Source organism: Leiobunum rupestre, chromosome 6 (genome assembly GCF_980474605.1).
Source record: "Leiobunum rupestre chromosome 6, qqLeiRupe1.1.hap1, whole genome shotgun sequence".
Classification (NCBI taxonomy): Eukaryota; Metazoa; Arthropoda; class Arachnida; order Opiliones; family Sclerosomatidae; genus Leiobunum; species Leiobunum rupestre.
The window spans coordinates 66,841,025-66,856,360 of record NC_143389.1 but is presented as its reverse complement, the minus strand read 5'-3'; the positions used below and the strand labels follow the sequence as shown (position 1 = coordinate 66,856,360).

General features: G+C 34.9%; 1 long non-coding RNA gene across 2 annotated transcripts; it reads right to left on the bottom strand.

The window, feature by feature from the left end:
* Positions 1 to 11,053: 11,053 nt before the first annotated feature.
* On the bottom strand, positions 11,054 to 13,026 carry LOC149943220 (uncharacterized). 2 transcript variants are annotated; one of them, XR_016481121.1, is made up of 3 exons: positions 12,403 to 13,026; positions 11,268 to 12,345; positions 11,054 to 11,207 (listed from the first exon to the last, which is right to left on the bottom strand). It is a non-coding gene; the product is annotated as an uncharacterized LOC149943220 (long non-coding RNA). The 2 variants fall into 2 exon arrangements; XR_016481120.1 differs by having other exon boundaries at positions 11,054 to 12,197; positions 12,267 to 12,345.
* Between the last annotated feature and the right edge of the window lie 2,310 nt (positions 13,027 to 15,336).

Below are 15,336 nucleotides of genomic sequence, written 5' to 3'. Positions count from 1 at the left end.
ACATTTGGTGTTATAATTCATATCAAACATTAATTGGGATAAATTTCATAATAATTGGTAGCCTATTGGATTGGTACCTAGATTTCTAAAAAATATATATTGCATAATAAATAGTATATCACACTTATAAGACTATAATATACCGATAGATCATCAATAGACAATTTTTTTAAATGAGTAAATATAGCCACTCAACGTCTATAAATATGTTTTATGGAAAATGAATTTGTAAATATTGTCAATTGCAAACCAATAAAAAATTGCTGTTTTTGGCTTCAAACTAGTAATAATTTGAAATTAAATTAAAATGCACACAGCCCAAACCATGACAGTAAATGCCAATTAAATACTAAATGAAAGACAATGCATACTTTATGTGGTTTTTCCTACTTTTAATTAGTACCATAGGTAAAAAATCAACATTAAAAATAAGTGTAATCTATTGGTTTCTAACTGGAATGAAACATTTTTACCCTATTGGAAAAAGATTTCGAATAACTTCAAGGAAATGTATAATGCACATTTTCCGATAGATATCTATAAATCCAAACCGTTCATCTATGGGGAATTTGTTCAATTTCCCAGCAGTTAGTTACTAATAAATTTCCGATTAATTATTTTCCAATTGGATTCCTATTCTTCTTAATGGTCAGAAGTACTGACGTTTAATACATAACGAAGTTGGGAACGAGTTGAAAGACCTTCCATTGGCCGATTTCCGACGACTTTGCTCTAACACATCAACAAGGTGATCATCTAAACGAATATGGATTGGCCTGTATGGTTCCGTTGATTGCCATGCAAGATCGCCAGACGTTAGCCCGTTCAACTCCGTCCTGTGAGGCTTCACCTCGCAGCACATATGACTTTTGATGACTTGCACCACAGACGCAATCCGTCTCGTAACTCAAATGTTCTAGAGGCTATTTCGCTAAATGGTTTTTCGTGGCGAGATCTGCATCGCAGCAGGAGGAATTACTGATCCATACTTGTGAATGTTTTTAATTCTCAATAAATCTTTAGAACCTTATTTCCTTAACTGTTTTGTGAAACGCAGATAACAGAAATTTTCACATTCATTGTTCGTGCCTCCCCGAAAAGTGAATTTAGATAGTACCAGAAATTCCTAATAAACCCCTTTGGGGGAAGTATTCCATTTCTCATTAAAATTATTTCCAAACCATATTTTGAAATACATTTTCCATTCACACTCTTTCCTATTTTAAAAGATATTAAATAGTGTTGTAAGTCGGAAAATTTTCCGGAAAATGACCGAGACCTTTTTTCCGGAAAATGTTCCGTATTTTTCCGAAAAAAATAATAAAAAGTTCTCATTCCATGATTAGTCTAATATATTGTTTGCAAATTGAAATAAAGCGGTATTTTCGCCTCATTTTTTCGAATCTGAAAGTAAAACTAAACCTCTAGACTAGTGTAAACTGATTAACAATGTAACGCTATTAATGTTTTGTAGTATGTTTACTGATATTAGACATTTTACATCGATAAAAAGTTAAAAACATTAAAAACCCTTAAAAGGTAATTTATGTTTCAAATTTTTATTTTTCCGATTTGGGGAAAATTTTCCGCAATTCGTAAAATTTTCCGGAAACTTTTCTGGAAAATTTTCCGCATTTTATTTTTCCGGAAAATTAACATCCCTAATATTAAATAATTTAATAAAATATTTTAACTTATTAAAAAGTATACCTTTCATAATTTTATCGGCAATGTTTAAACATCCTCCAAGACGCGTTATTTTAAAGATCTTGACGTATGCCGACCGCAGACAACGGGCGCCGAACACGCGAATGCTGTATGATTATCACCATCCGCGAGTTGGATGCGTTTGTATTCCACCACGTTTAAGTAGAGCCCGTGAGTGCCGCGGAATGATATATCATGAATAATCCGTAGTGGAATACCTCCTCCGAAAGGATTTATTATGAACTTCTGGTAGTACTAACTTGATTGATTATCAAAACGTAATATCAAAGTGAAAAATAGGCCAAATTGACCAAAAAATTGTATGTGTAGATTTTAGAATAAACCATACAACTTAGTTATTGAAACGGTTTGTATTCAGGGTCAATTAAGTTAACCCCCCACTTTCATAGAAGAAATCCAATAAGTGGAATTGATTGCGCTCCTATGCGCCACCATGTTTTATCCGTGCGCCGCTATGGTTCTTTCAAAAAGTTAAACGACGAACACCTAATAGCAATCGATTGCACACACCATGCGCTCTTATGCGCCACCATCAGTTTACTATGCACTTAATGTCATAATTCAATAAAAAAAATTGAGGTACAGAAAAGGTAGGGCACGTCATCCGCTCTTATGCGCCACCATATAATATATATATTAATGATTTTTGTAAAAGTAAGATGGCAGATGCTCTGTTCCTTTGCGGATGATACCGTACTAGTTTTTATTTATAATGTTAATCAATGGTTAATCTTCTAAGCCTAAATGTGGATAAAACCAAATATATAGCCTTTTCCGAAAGCGATAATTCTAGTTCTGGTGTGTTTTTACATAGTAAATTTGATTGTTGTAAAAATATAATAGGTAGTTGTAACTGTAAAGAAATAGAAAAAGTTAATTCTTGGAAATATCTTTTAATTTACGTTGACTTCAAACTGAACTGGAATATCCATATAAATTATTTAATAGGGTCCTTGAGATTTTGTCTGTTTAAATTGTTGTTTCTAAGACGTATCCTGAGTAATACGATGTTGAAAACGGTATATTATGCACTGGTTCAGTCGCTATTGTCCTATGGTATTTTAGGATTGGGAAACGAAACAAATACAGTTTTAAATCCACTAAATCGAAATAGGATAATTAAAACATGCACTTTTTAAGTATTAAACGTAAGACAAATATATACAGTAAATGTGTTAACAAATATCTATAAATATAAGTCGATACCAAACTTAATTTATAAACACTTGCATGACACAAGATCCTTAGATGCTTTTACATTTAAAATACCTAAATTTAATAAATCTAAAAGTCAAAAGCACGCGATGTACTATGGCCCATTAATATTTAACCAACTGAGTCTCGATTTGCGAAATGAGGTAGACTTTAAAACATATAAAACCAATATTAAAAAATGGACCGCTGATAATTATGATACCATCAGTAACATGTTCTAACTTAATATAAAAACCTAACATTCTGTTATAAAAATTAAATTGTCTTTTATTTTTTACCTGTACGGTGATTTAGTTGATCACTTTAACTATATATTAATTGTGCCCCCTACATACAAGCTTTGCTTTTGTAGAAGGGCAAGTGTACGTAAATATGAAGTATGTCTGTTTATGACCATGTAATAATTCTAATGTACACATTAAAGAATAATAATAATAACAATAATTAGTTTTGTTTGCGCCGACATAGTTCTTGATATAACAAAAATAGCGGAATATTAGATATCTAACTTATGGAATCAATTGCGCACAACGTGCGCTCTTATGCGTCGCCATTAGTTTTGTTTGCGCTGCATTCAATTGAAAGTTAAACACGAAAGCCATTGGGGAGGTTAACTTAATGACATAATTCAATAAAAAAATATTTGAGGTACGGAAAAGGTAGCGCACGTCATGCGCTCTTATGCGCCGCCATTAGTTTTGTTTGCGCCGACATAGTTCTTTATATAATAAAAATAGCGAAATATTATAAATCTAACTTATGAAATCAATGGCGCACAGCCTGCGCTCTTATGCACCGCATTAGTTTTGTTTGCGCTGCATTCATTTGAAAGTTAAACACGAAAACAAGTGGGGGGCTAACTTAATGTCATAATTCAATAAAAAAATCTTTGAGGAACGGAAATGGTTGCGCACGTCATGCGCTTTTATGCGCCGCCATTAGTTTTGTTTTCGCCGACATAGTTCTTGATATAATAAAAATAGCGGAATATTAGCAATCATACTTATGGAATCAATGGCGCACAGCGTGCGCTCTTATGCGCCCCCATTAGTTTTGTTTGCGCCATGGTATTTTTAGGAAATTCCGAATTTATAAATAAAAAAACGTATTTTATTGGAAATATAATGCATCTGATAATCCCATTTTAATTTATGACCTATTATTTTCCCCAAATATTTCATGTAATCTACTTTTTCTAATTCTAGACAATTCCTCGTACAGTTATTACAAACTTCTGTAGTGTTATTTCCATGTATTTTTAGTGTGGGAAGTAACTCTTTTATAGCCCGTGAGGAAAAGCAAATATACTTAGTTTTGCTAATGTTTAGTGTTAGTAATTTTTTTAAAGTTTTTTACAAACTTCATTTAAGCCTTTTTGCGCTTGGAGAAAACCTCAGTCCAAATATTACCTTGAAACAAAAGAGTAGTATCGTCTGCAAACGATAACAGTTTCCCATCCAATTCCATATCACATAAATCATTAATATAAATAAAAAAGAGGATATAGGGCCGATATTTGTTCCTTGGGGTATACCAAACTTCATATCACATGGATTACTTAAAGTTGTATTTATTTAACAACAGTGTCTCTTTCACAGAGGTAGCTTTTGAACAGGTCCAGTGAAATGCCACGTATACCGGCCCTATCCAATTTTTGAATTAATATAGTATGGGAAACTATCGAATGCCTTTTTTAGGTCTAGAAAAATTACGATTGATTTTATATTTTGGTCGATAGCTTTATAGAAAATATCTGTTATTTCCAAAATGGCGTTAGCGGTATTTAGTCCCGTTCTAAAACCGTATTGATTTTTCAATAGATATTTTGAGCTCTCCAAAAAATTTCTAAGTTGGTTTTTTTTATAACTTTTTCAAATGTTTTGGAAATGTTGCTCAAGAGGGCAATGGGCCTGTAATTTGCTAATTCTGTTTTATCAGCCCATTTAGAGATCGGGATAATTATGGCCCTCTTGAGTATACTAGGAAAGACTCCCAAAGTTAGCGATCTATTTATAATATAACGTTGAAACTGTTTTAACTTAGAAGCAACCATCAGTTAAAGAATGTTTTCATCTTTTAAATTTCCTGACCAATGAGTGGTAAATTTTTATTGTAATTAGTCCATGGTGGACTTAACATGTTCAAGACTAACTTTCAGACTGGAGGGGCTTTAATATCAGTAGGAATTAGTCTGAATTTAGCTTTTCCTTACGAATATTGAACCAGCCAGTAACAGGGCAAACTCTTATCCCTTTAATTCCCACTAAAGTAATAAGTCACGGAGACTTTTCACAGTTTTTAGAGAAAGTTGATTCTTTTCATTTGTGTTCTGGAACCCGATAAGAATTTACCACGAAATTGTCAAAGATAAAACTGTCTCAAAAGCTACTAATTGTTGGATAACTGATTCCATACGCCACAAGTCGTGTTGCATTTTATCGCAAATGAAAAGATGTGGTAACTGTGTAAAATTAAGTAGTCGATTTCGTGGCGAAATTTTTAGACTGAAAAGGGAGAAGAGAAGGATATCCTCCTTTAAAAGTCTAAATAATTCTCAACTTTTAGTTGAATTAACGAAAACTTAAAATAATGAAATCAAGTTGAAGAAGAAGCTGAACCGAAGAGAAAAAAAATCAGTTAATTAATTACGGAAGAGGGTGAACCAGATGGGAATAAAGCAGAAAGTTGGCTTATAGATGTTCTCAATACAAATTTCGAGGAGAAAGCTGAAGATGAGCTCAGCAACATAGACTTTCCAAAACTTTTCTTGGCAACGTAACTGAAGAGGATCCAGTTAAATAACAAAAAGTGTAGAAGGTGGCATCCGTTAGTAGTTCACTAGTGTCTTTTCATATAAAATCTAGCGAAAAATTTGTATGAATCAATCGAAACTTCAGGAATTTTGCATTTACCAGTTACCGAACGTTACAAAGACACGCCAGATGTTGCAAACCGAATTTTCACCCAGGGTTGGTTATTCAGCTAGCTGATGACCTAAAGTTCAAATCTCTGGAAGACAAGCAAAAATATTTATCTTTAATACTAGATGAAATGAAAATCAAAGAGGATCTTATATTCACCAAAAAACTGGAGATCTAATTGGATACACAAAAATTAAGGATCCGTACGATAAAACTGCGGAGATTTTTTCAAAACTCTTTGATCAAAAAGAGAAACCTATTGCTTTGGTATTCATGCTTAGAGGAGCGTCAACTAGACTAAAAGCTTCCATAGCTCACTTTCCAACGGATACAGTTACTGGTGATGAGCTCAACTTTATTGTTTGGCGAGCAATTGCTCTTTTAGAATTATAAGGGTTTAAAAACATTGGCGTAATCGGGGACGTTGCTTCCACAAACAGGAAAGTTTTTACAAAACACCAAGGTATAAATGTGCACGCTTCGGATGAAGAAAGATTCATTTATTTTGTGTTCGATCCTGTACATTTTTTGAAAACAGTTCGCAATTGCCTTCTTAGCAGTCGTGATGGTTTGCAAATACAGATTAATGTTTAAAAATGAACAGTATTTGTTTTGGGGCACAAGTATAGAATCGTATGAAATGGAACGTAGTAGGTCAACCTTAAGAAAAGTTTATAAGCTGACAGATAACCACGTATACCCCCAATCTCAACAAAAGATGAAATTCAAGTTTGTAACTCAGGTTCTGGGTAGTTCAGGTGCAAACAGTAGCGTTTATAAGAGCATTCAATAAGTGGTTCGATTGTATGAATGCAAGATGGTTATCACAGTCGCAATGTTGAACTCGTACAAGACCATAAACGATCATAGGCTAAAATTAATGTTTTATGTAAATGCAATTTTCAGTTATAAGAAATCTAAAGTAAAAAATTATTACAGTGACTACGAGAAGACTTAATAAAATATCTCAATGATTGGGAAAATGATGTTATAAAAAGACGAAAAGTAGACGGAACGCCTTATTCACCAGAGGAAAGGATAAATATATATATAATAATAATATCACAATTATATATATATATATATATATAATTGTGATATTATTTGCAGCGATGGCTATTACAGAAATTACAGTGTATCATTAAACTTATATACCGGTGCTCCAAGCGCAATCATGGCGGCCTACTACACCGGTGGTCTCATCATATCTGCTTACGCCAGCGTCCACAAGCTCGGAGAGGTTACAAAAACAGTCATGGGTAGTAGAACTCCACTACTGACTGTCGCACCCTCGACGCAAGCCACTCATCCCGACAAAAGGCGCAGCAAAGGGTCGACTAGCTCCCACTTCGCTCACAGCTGTGGGATAGATATTGGATGCTATAGCACCTCCCGCCGACACCCTACCTACGTAGGTAGAGAGCCATACCATTTCAGAAAGAGCTGTTGGAACAAAACGAGGTCGTGTAGCGATTATAACACGTTAAAACAATTATATACATTATTTACAAGAAACTAAACTAGCCAAGCTAAGAGGCTAAATCGATTCAGCCGGTTACATTTCCATTCCAATGAGATAGAAAAAACATGCCTGCCAGACCAAAGAAAAACTTCAACAAAGATAAGGTCACATGACCAACCCCCCCCCACCCCAAAAAAATAAATCCTTTCATATCTTATAATAATAATAATACTTTATTCAAAAACAATGTTAAACGTACAAAGTTTTTTATACTGAATAAGTGACCCCTCCAAATATGGAAGCTTGTGGGTAGAGGGGGATTTGATGTTTACACAATGTCGAGCGAAAAGGTATAAATATAAACAAAATAAATCTTAATAAAATAAAATACGTAGACAATGGATTAAATCAATAACTATATTACCAGCCTATATTATTTTTTATAGTTTGGTAGTTGGTTTTTACCCAGGAGCCAACTTTATACTTAAATATTTTCATTTTACCCTCAGCTTTCAAATCAATAGGTAATAAATTAAATAATTTTGGTCCCAAAATGTTTTATAGATTTTGTGCTCTTCGTATTATCATATTTATGGCCTTTGCATGTTTTGTATTATAGTTACAAGTATACATACTATTATGTTTAAACATTTCAATAAGGCCAAATTTAACATATAATTGGTTAAGTCTTAGCACTTGGAAATCATTAAAAGCACAAATAACTTGAATAACCCCAATTTTCATAAATACAAGTTTTTATCAACGGAGTAGTAACACCAGCTGATAAATATTAAACTAACGATATCTAAACTTATTAATGAAAAATATTATTAACATGCCATAGACTAACTAATATACTTAGCAACACAGACTAATTATATTACTCAACTAATATGCAACAGACTAAATATTATAATCAACACTTCGCCTTCTTTGGCATATCTAAAACGATTCCAAAGATACATAAACTCTTGAAAGACATGAACCCAAGCAAAACAATCTATTTTAAATTCAACAAAGTTAAATAATTCAGAAAATTACTCTTATTAACAATGTTGTTATATTAAATTTGCACTGAAAAAATTATAAATCAAATAAATCGCCATTGAATTCATCACGAACGAAATGATAACGAATGTCTGTATGGTTAGATTTCTGAGTTTCGATTGAGTTTTTAGCAAAATATATCGCAGATTCATTGTCACAAAATGTACTGGGCTTACTTAAATTCACTTCAAACATTTTGAGTTATTTAATTATCGGTGACAACCACAAAAGTTCTTTAACTGATTCTGACAAAGCAACATACTCTGCCTCCGTAGTGGATAATGAAACGAACTTCTGCTTAACGGATCTCCATGAGAATGGTGCCGACCCCATGAAAGCCACAGTTTGATATACAAGTATCCCGATCTGCTGCCCAGTCACTGTCGCTGAAGATACGTAGTACTGGATCTGCTGCTTCTCGTAGACAAGACCATGACTGGATGTAGTCATCAGGTACCTTACCAACTGACCAAGTCGCTGCCAATGAATAAGGCCAGGGTTACTGCTGAACCGCGACAAGGAGATTACCGGATACAAGATATCTGGCCTTGACCTCTGTGCCTCAAATAATAGGCATACAATTAAAGATTTAAATGGAAAACTGGACATCTGCTTCTGCCTTCTTGCCATCTTCAGTAGTAGGGCAATATTCATTACCGTTGTTGAACTTCTTTCTGATTGATGTAACTTGAGTGAACCATCTTTTTATTAGAGTAAATGCGATTCAAATTTACCGCCACCACAAGGTATCGCCACCTGTGAGCGCAATTCCGACCTTTACCATTTTTTTATTGGATGTGCTACGCAGTTACGAGGAGGAAAAACGAACGGCGCTGTCTATAATTGTTCTTGTTGTAAATATCTTTTGTAGTATGATCCTATTAAACAGTTTCTATTTTACCTTTTAACACGTGCTATTCATTACCAACCAACATCCGTAACAGGTTATGGGCCGCGCCACATTCCCACTGCGCGTTGTTAACTTTAATTACCCCATGAAAGAAGATTTGACAGTTAACAAGGCTTAGTGATTCTGCAGAGATGTCACAGACGTGTATGAACCAGATATATAAACAAAAAGAACAGCATTACAGCGGAACGTGATTGAAATCAGCCAAATTTGTTGTGTGATATATTTGCTCTATTATTATAGACGAAGAATTGAAGAAACTCTACAGCCAAACATGGGTGACGATTATAAAATAGAAAAGTTAAACGGGAACAATTATAGACACTGGGCGATGCGAGCGCAAGGATTATTGAAGATGAAAGGATGTTGGGGTGTCGTATCAGCGAACATGGGTGCTGCGCCAATAGCTGCACAAACGGCTCTAGATCAGAAAGCTAAGGGTATTTTTTACATGATCGTTAATGATGATAGTTTAGACGATATTGCTAGTTAGGACACTTCGGAAGAGATTTGGGACACTTTATAGAATATTCACACGAAATACGATACTTGGCATGGTTTATTGTTAATGAAAGAGTATGTGTCGACTATGAAAAATGAAGATGAAACTATCAGAGCATATTTAAGCAGACGAAACGCGCTTTATCATAAAGTAACACATGCCGGTTTTTCCTTTGATGAGAAGGTTCAAGCGGGATTCGCCGTCCTAGGATTGACTAAAGAATTTGAATTTGTAGCGAGTAGCCTTCAGCTTGATAAAGGTGACCTAACGTTGAGCGGTCTTAAAGCGAAACTAATTGAAGAAAGACGGTTTCAATTATCGAAGAATTAGAATAACGAAACCGTTAAGGCATTAACAATTAAACGATATCCACATGGCAGAGGACGCGGACAAAGTGGAGGACGCTACGTCCAAAATTCTGGACGAGATTATTCAAGGAGGCATTCTGAACGTGACGACTCATCTAAAAATAGAATAGAGACTCTGGCTACTGAAGATGAACGTGACTATAGATATAAAAAATGCTACAATTGTCTAGAGTTTGGACACATAGTTCGAGATTGCCCACATAAAAATGGAAATGAAAGGAAGAAGAATGAAAAGGAATCTGAGAACAAGAATGAGCTCAGTTGGTTACAGTTAAAAAGCACTATGCTGCATGTGCAATTAAATATTTACAATAAAACTTGAAGATGTGTATTTAGCCGTAATCTACAGAACTGGTGTAATAAGAGACGATTTTTTTACTATCCTGGAAAAAGCAATCCTTAAAATGGGCACCCGACAGAGTAAAAAAATTCTAGTTGGCGACTTCAACATAAATCTGTTAGAAAGCTCACATAATAGTAAACGTTTGCTTGATCTCACGTTAAGTTATGGTTTAAGACAATTAGTAACCCAGGCAACGAGACAAACCACCCTCATAGACCACTGTTTTTCCAACTGCGCTACGACCGCTACAATATTGCAAGACATAAAACCAGCTGATCATAGCGCGATCCATGTTAAATATAAGAATGAAGTCAACCTTAAACCCAAGATCCGTATAAGGAATTTTTCTAATTATAATATAAATCAATTTATAGGGGCTTTAAACAATGAAAAATGGTCCAATATGTTTAATAAGACAGATATAAATATGGCCTTTCTCGAGTTTCACAGTATCTTTGCTAATCTATATGAAAAACACTTCCCTTATTATGAGGTATTAAAAAGTAAATCGCATAACTGGATAACTCCAGACATTAAGCATATGATAAAACAGCGAAATAAACTTAGAGGTATCTCACGCAGGAACCCCACAGAGACTAATGTAAAGAATTATAAACTGACCCGTAATCGGTGCAACAATCTTATTCGAAACGCCAGGGTGAATTATTACAAATTACTTTTAGCCAACAGTAAACTCAACCCAAAAAAATCCTGGAAAATAATAAATGATCTACTAAACAGGAAAACAAACAAAAATAACCCCCCAACTACCTTAAGTGCGGAGACGTTCAACGATTTTTTCAACCTGACCTTGGATAACCCTTTGAATATCGCCGCCACAGAGAATTTGAACACCGTGGATCAGTCGCTTAATTCAATGGTCCTACTTGAAATAGACAACATTGAACTCTTACAAATAATACTTAGTCTAGACAATGACTCCGCTCCGGGCTGGGATGGCATCGCGGCGAAGATAGTAAAGTCTACCGCCCCACAATTACTAAAACCTCTACTTTTTTTGATTAATTTATCGTTCAACACAGGCACCTACCCAGATCTTCTAAAACAGGGTATTATTATTCCTATTTATAAAGCCTCTGATAAGAATGACCCGAGCAATTACAGACCAATAACTCTTCTCAGTATCTTTGCGAAAATATTCGACAAATGTTTTTACTCGCGCCTTTTAAACTTCTCAAACAAATTCAAATTAATTTCTAAGCACCAGTTTGGCTTTACTGAAAACTCGAATGTCGAATTAGCACAAATAAAAGTATATAAAGAAATAATCGACCACCTGGAAAATAGTAATTACGTCATCGGAGTGTTTCTGGACCTAAGAAAGGCCTTCGACACCGTTAATCACGAGAGACTTTTGGCTAAGTTGTATATTAAGGGAGTGAGGGGGCCTACCTATGAGTGGGTAAAATCATACATTTCAAATCGTGTCAGCCAAACCAAAGTTAATAATGACCTATCTACCAGGAGAATTATTACCCAAGGCGTTCCCCAGGGCTCTATCCTGTCCCCGCTGCTTTTTAATATCTTCATAAACGATATAACAGCCCTGAATATTTCAAACGCCCTCACGTTATACGCGGACGACACCCTTAACTTACTCGGAGGCCCGGACTTAGAAGAGTTAATTGACGAAACCAATGATAACCTCGACAAAATTGACCGCTGGCTACGAGACAATTTCTTAAAAATCAACAACAACAAAACAGTGTATATGATATTCTCGAATGTAAATAAAAATCGTAAACATACCAAAAAAATCACAATATCCAATACGCCATTAGAAGAGGTTACATCTTATAAGTATCTTGGACTTTGGTACGACCCTCATCTTAAATGGAGTGCACATATAAACATTATTTCGAAAAAAATTGCTTTTGCAATCTACCTTATAGGCCGTTGTCGCCATATCTTCGGGGTCAAAACTTCTAAACAACTTTATCATGCCTTCGTACATTCCCACCTTACCTTTTGTATTACTATTTGGGGTAATACATCGCTCCAAAACCTAAACCGCTTAGTGGTACTCCAGAAAAGAATTATTCGGCTCATCGAAAATAAACCTCCACTATCCCACACCGCCCCGCTTTTCCGACAAAACAATATTTTAACTGTTTCAAAAAATTTTTCTTTTCAATGTTTAATCACTGTATATAAATGTATAAATAATTACATCTATAACCCATTCAACTATAGCCGGCTTTCCGTATATTTTACTAGAAAACTGTACATATTAGAAGTCCCTTTCGCACGCACTGAATTAAAATTAAAATCTATATTTTGTATCGGCCCAAAGTTAATGAATTTACTAAAGCTCCCTTCTACAATTAACCTATTTACTTTTAAAAAACTAGCAAAAGAACTTGTATTGGAGAACTAAGTTTATCTTTGTTCACCTTTTTTTTTTTTTTTTTCATCTTTCTTTGTTTGTGTGTATTTCCGCCAAGCTGGCTAAAAGTCGTCTTCCGACTTGGCCGAACCAGTTAAGAATTTACTGTATCCAAAGGGTCTATAAATAAACAAATTATTATTATTATTATTATTATTATTAAATATGATGTAGACAATAGTAGCAAGATACACCTATCATTACATACATTAGATGGTGAAAAGAAAGATAGTCGTGACATTTGGGTACTAGACAGTGGTGCCACCGACCACATGACTCCACATCGAAATTAATTCGTTACATTTCATAAGCAAAAGGCAAGCGTTGAAGTAGCTGGAGGAGGAACATTAATATCCAGTGGAAAAGGCGACGTTGAAATGACAATGGACAACGCATGTGGGGGAAAATATATTGACTCTTCGAAATACACTTTTTGTACCTGATTTGGGAGGAAACTTACTTTCCGCCCCACAGATGACTGAAAAAGGACTTAGTGTCAAGCTAGTCAACAATAAAGCTGTGTTGAAGAAGGTACAGAAATAGTCGCGACGGGTTTTAAAAATGAAGGACTCTACTATTTTTACGAAGACTGCAATAACTCAAAGTCAGTGGTTCGGGTAAATAAAGCGATTACGAAGAATGAAAATCTCTGGCATAGACGTTTGGGACATTTACACGTCGCTGCTGTGAAGGAATTATCTCAAAAGGAAGTCATAAATATTGAAATAAACAACGAAAAGGTGCACTCGACTTGTGAAACATGTCTGAAAAGCAAACTAAAATGTAAACCTTTTCCTAAGAAAAGTATCGAGAGAGACAGAGCCTCTTCGATTGATCCATTCAGATGTAGTAGGACCCATTAAGCCGACGTCGAAATAAATATTTTGTAACACTTATAGACGATTATTCGAGATACACGGAAGTTCAGATGATGAAAACTAAAAGTCCGGTCCAAGAAAAGTTTGAACAGTACAAAAGACGAGTAGAAAACTATCGTGATAAACAAATAATTATGTTAAGAAGCGATAACGGCGGCGAGTATATCAGTAATTCCTTTGATAAGTTGTTGATTGACCACGGTATAGAGAGACAACTAACCATACCTGGCACTCCTCAACAGAACGGTGTAGCTGAAAGAGCAAATCAAACCCTTCTGGACTCTGCAAGATGTATGTTGATTGAATCCGGTGTGCCAACGCATTTCTGGGCAGACGCCGTTCCCACAGCGGCTTATATCCGAAACAGGTGTCCTAAAATAGCAAATGAAAATGCAACCCCATTGGAATTATGGAAAAAGAAGATAATGAATCTGTCTCACTTGAAAGTATTTGGTTGTCGAGCGTGGGCTGCAAATAAGAAGAGAAAACGCAAGCTTTCACCAAAAGGTATCCCTTGTATATTTATAGGATACGACGTGCACGCCAAAGCATATAGACTCTGGAACCAAGAAACTGACGAAGTATTTATCAGTCGAGATGTGAAATTTGACGAAAATGTCTTCCCATTAAAAACCGATCGTGAGAAAACCGAGCAGCGTGGATCACCCGAAGATATATTTTGGTGTGCACTAGAGGTTGAATCAGATGAAAATAAAAATGACGAAGATAGCGCCAGTGACGATGACGAAGACAGCGTGAGCGATAGTGACGACGAAATCGATACATCTGAATCCCACGAATCTGAAAATAGAGAGGGAGATGAAAATAGTGCTCGGAATTACGAACAAGATGAATATAGATAAACCGTATAAACTTCGATAATTTGTTTATTGGATAAGCATCCATGAATAAAGTGCACCTACCTTTAACTTTGGATTATCAAACAAATGAATAACGGATAAACGCTTTATCCATTGTCGAAACAGATAGTATCCAATTTATTCGTTTAGATGAGAGCTCATAACATTTTAGGAATGGATAAAATGACTACGGGGGGGGGGGGGGGGTTATCCACAGATACGTATTTACGTATAAAGAACGTGGCGTATAAATAATTTTTTTAACCAAAAACAATTCCAAACTGCAAAATAACTTATCTATCAGATAAGTCTATTTTATTATTTATTCATATTTTTTATCTATTGAACATACAGTTTTGTACCTTTTTTAAGTTACTATCTATTAAATTATGTTTACTTCATTGTTATTTATGGATATTGCAAGATTATCCACGGATAAAGAAAAAGGTCTCATTCTTACATTTTTCGATTCAAGTTGCCAGTTGCAAAATGTTCCAGCCAGATTTGGCTAATTTAAAAGTATGACGCGAAAAATAAATTGTAGGTCCTTGGATAAGAGACATAATTTTGGGGTATGGGGAATTTTAACTTTTGAAATTTAATTGCTCTTAAACTTTTTCAATAAGTTAATTACGAGAGTCATTGGGTGAGTTTTATTTCTCATGTGAAGCGAAGATTTACTACCCCTACGTAAA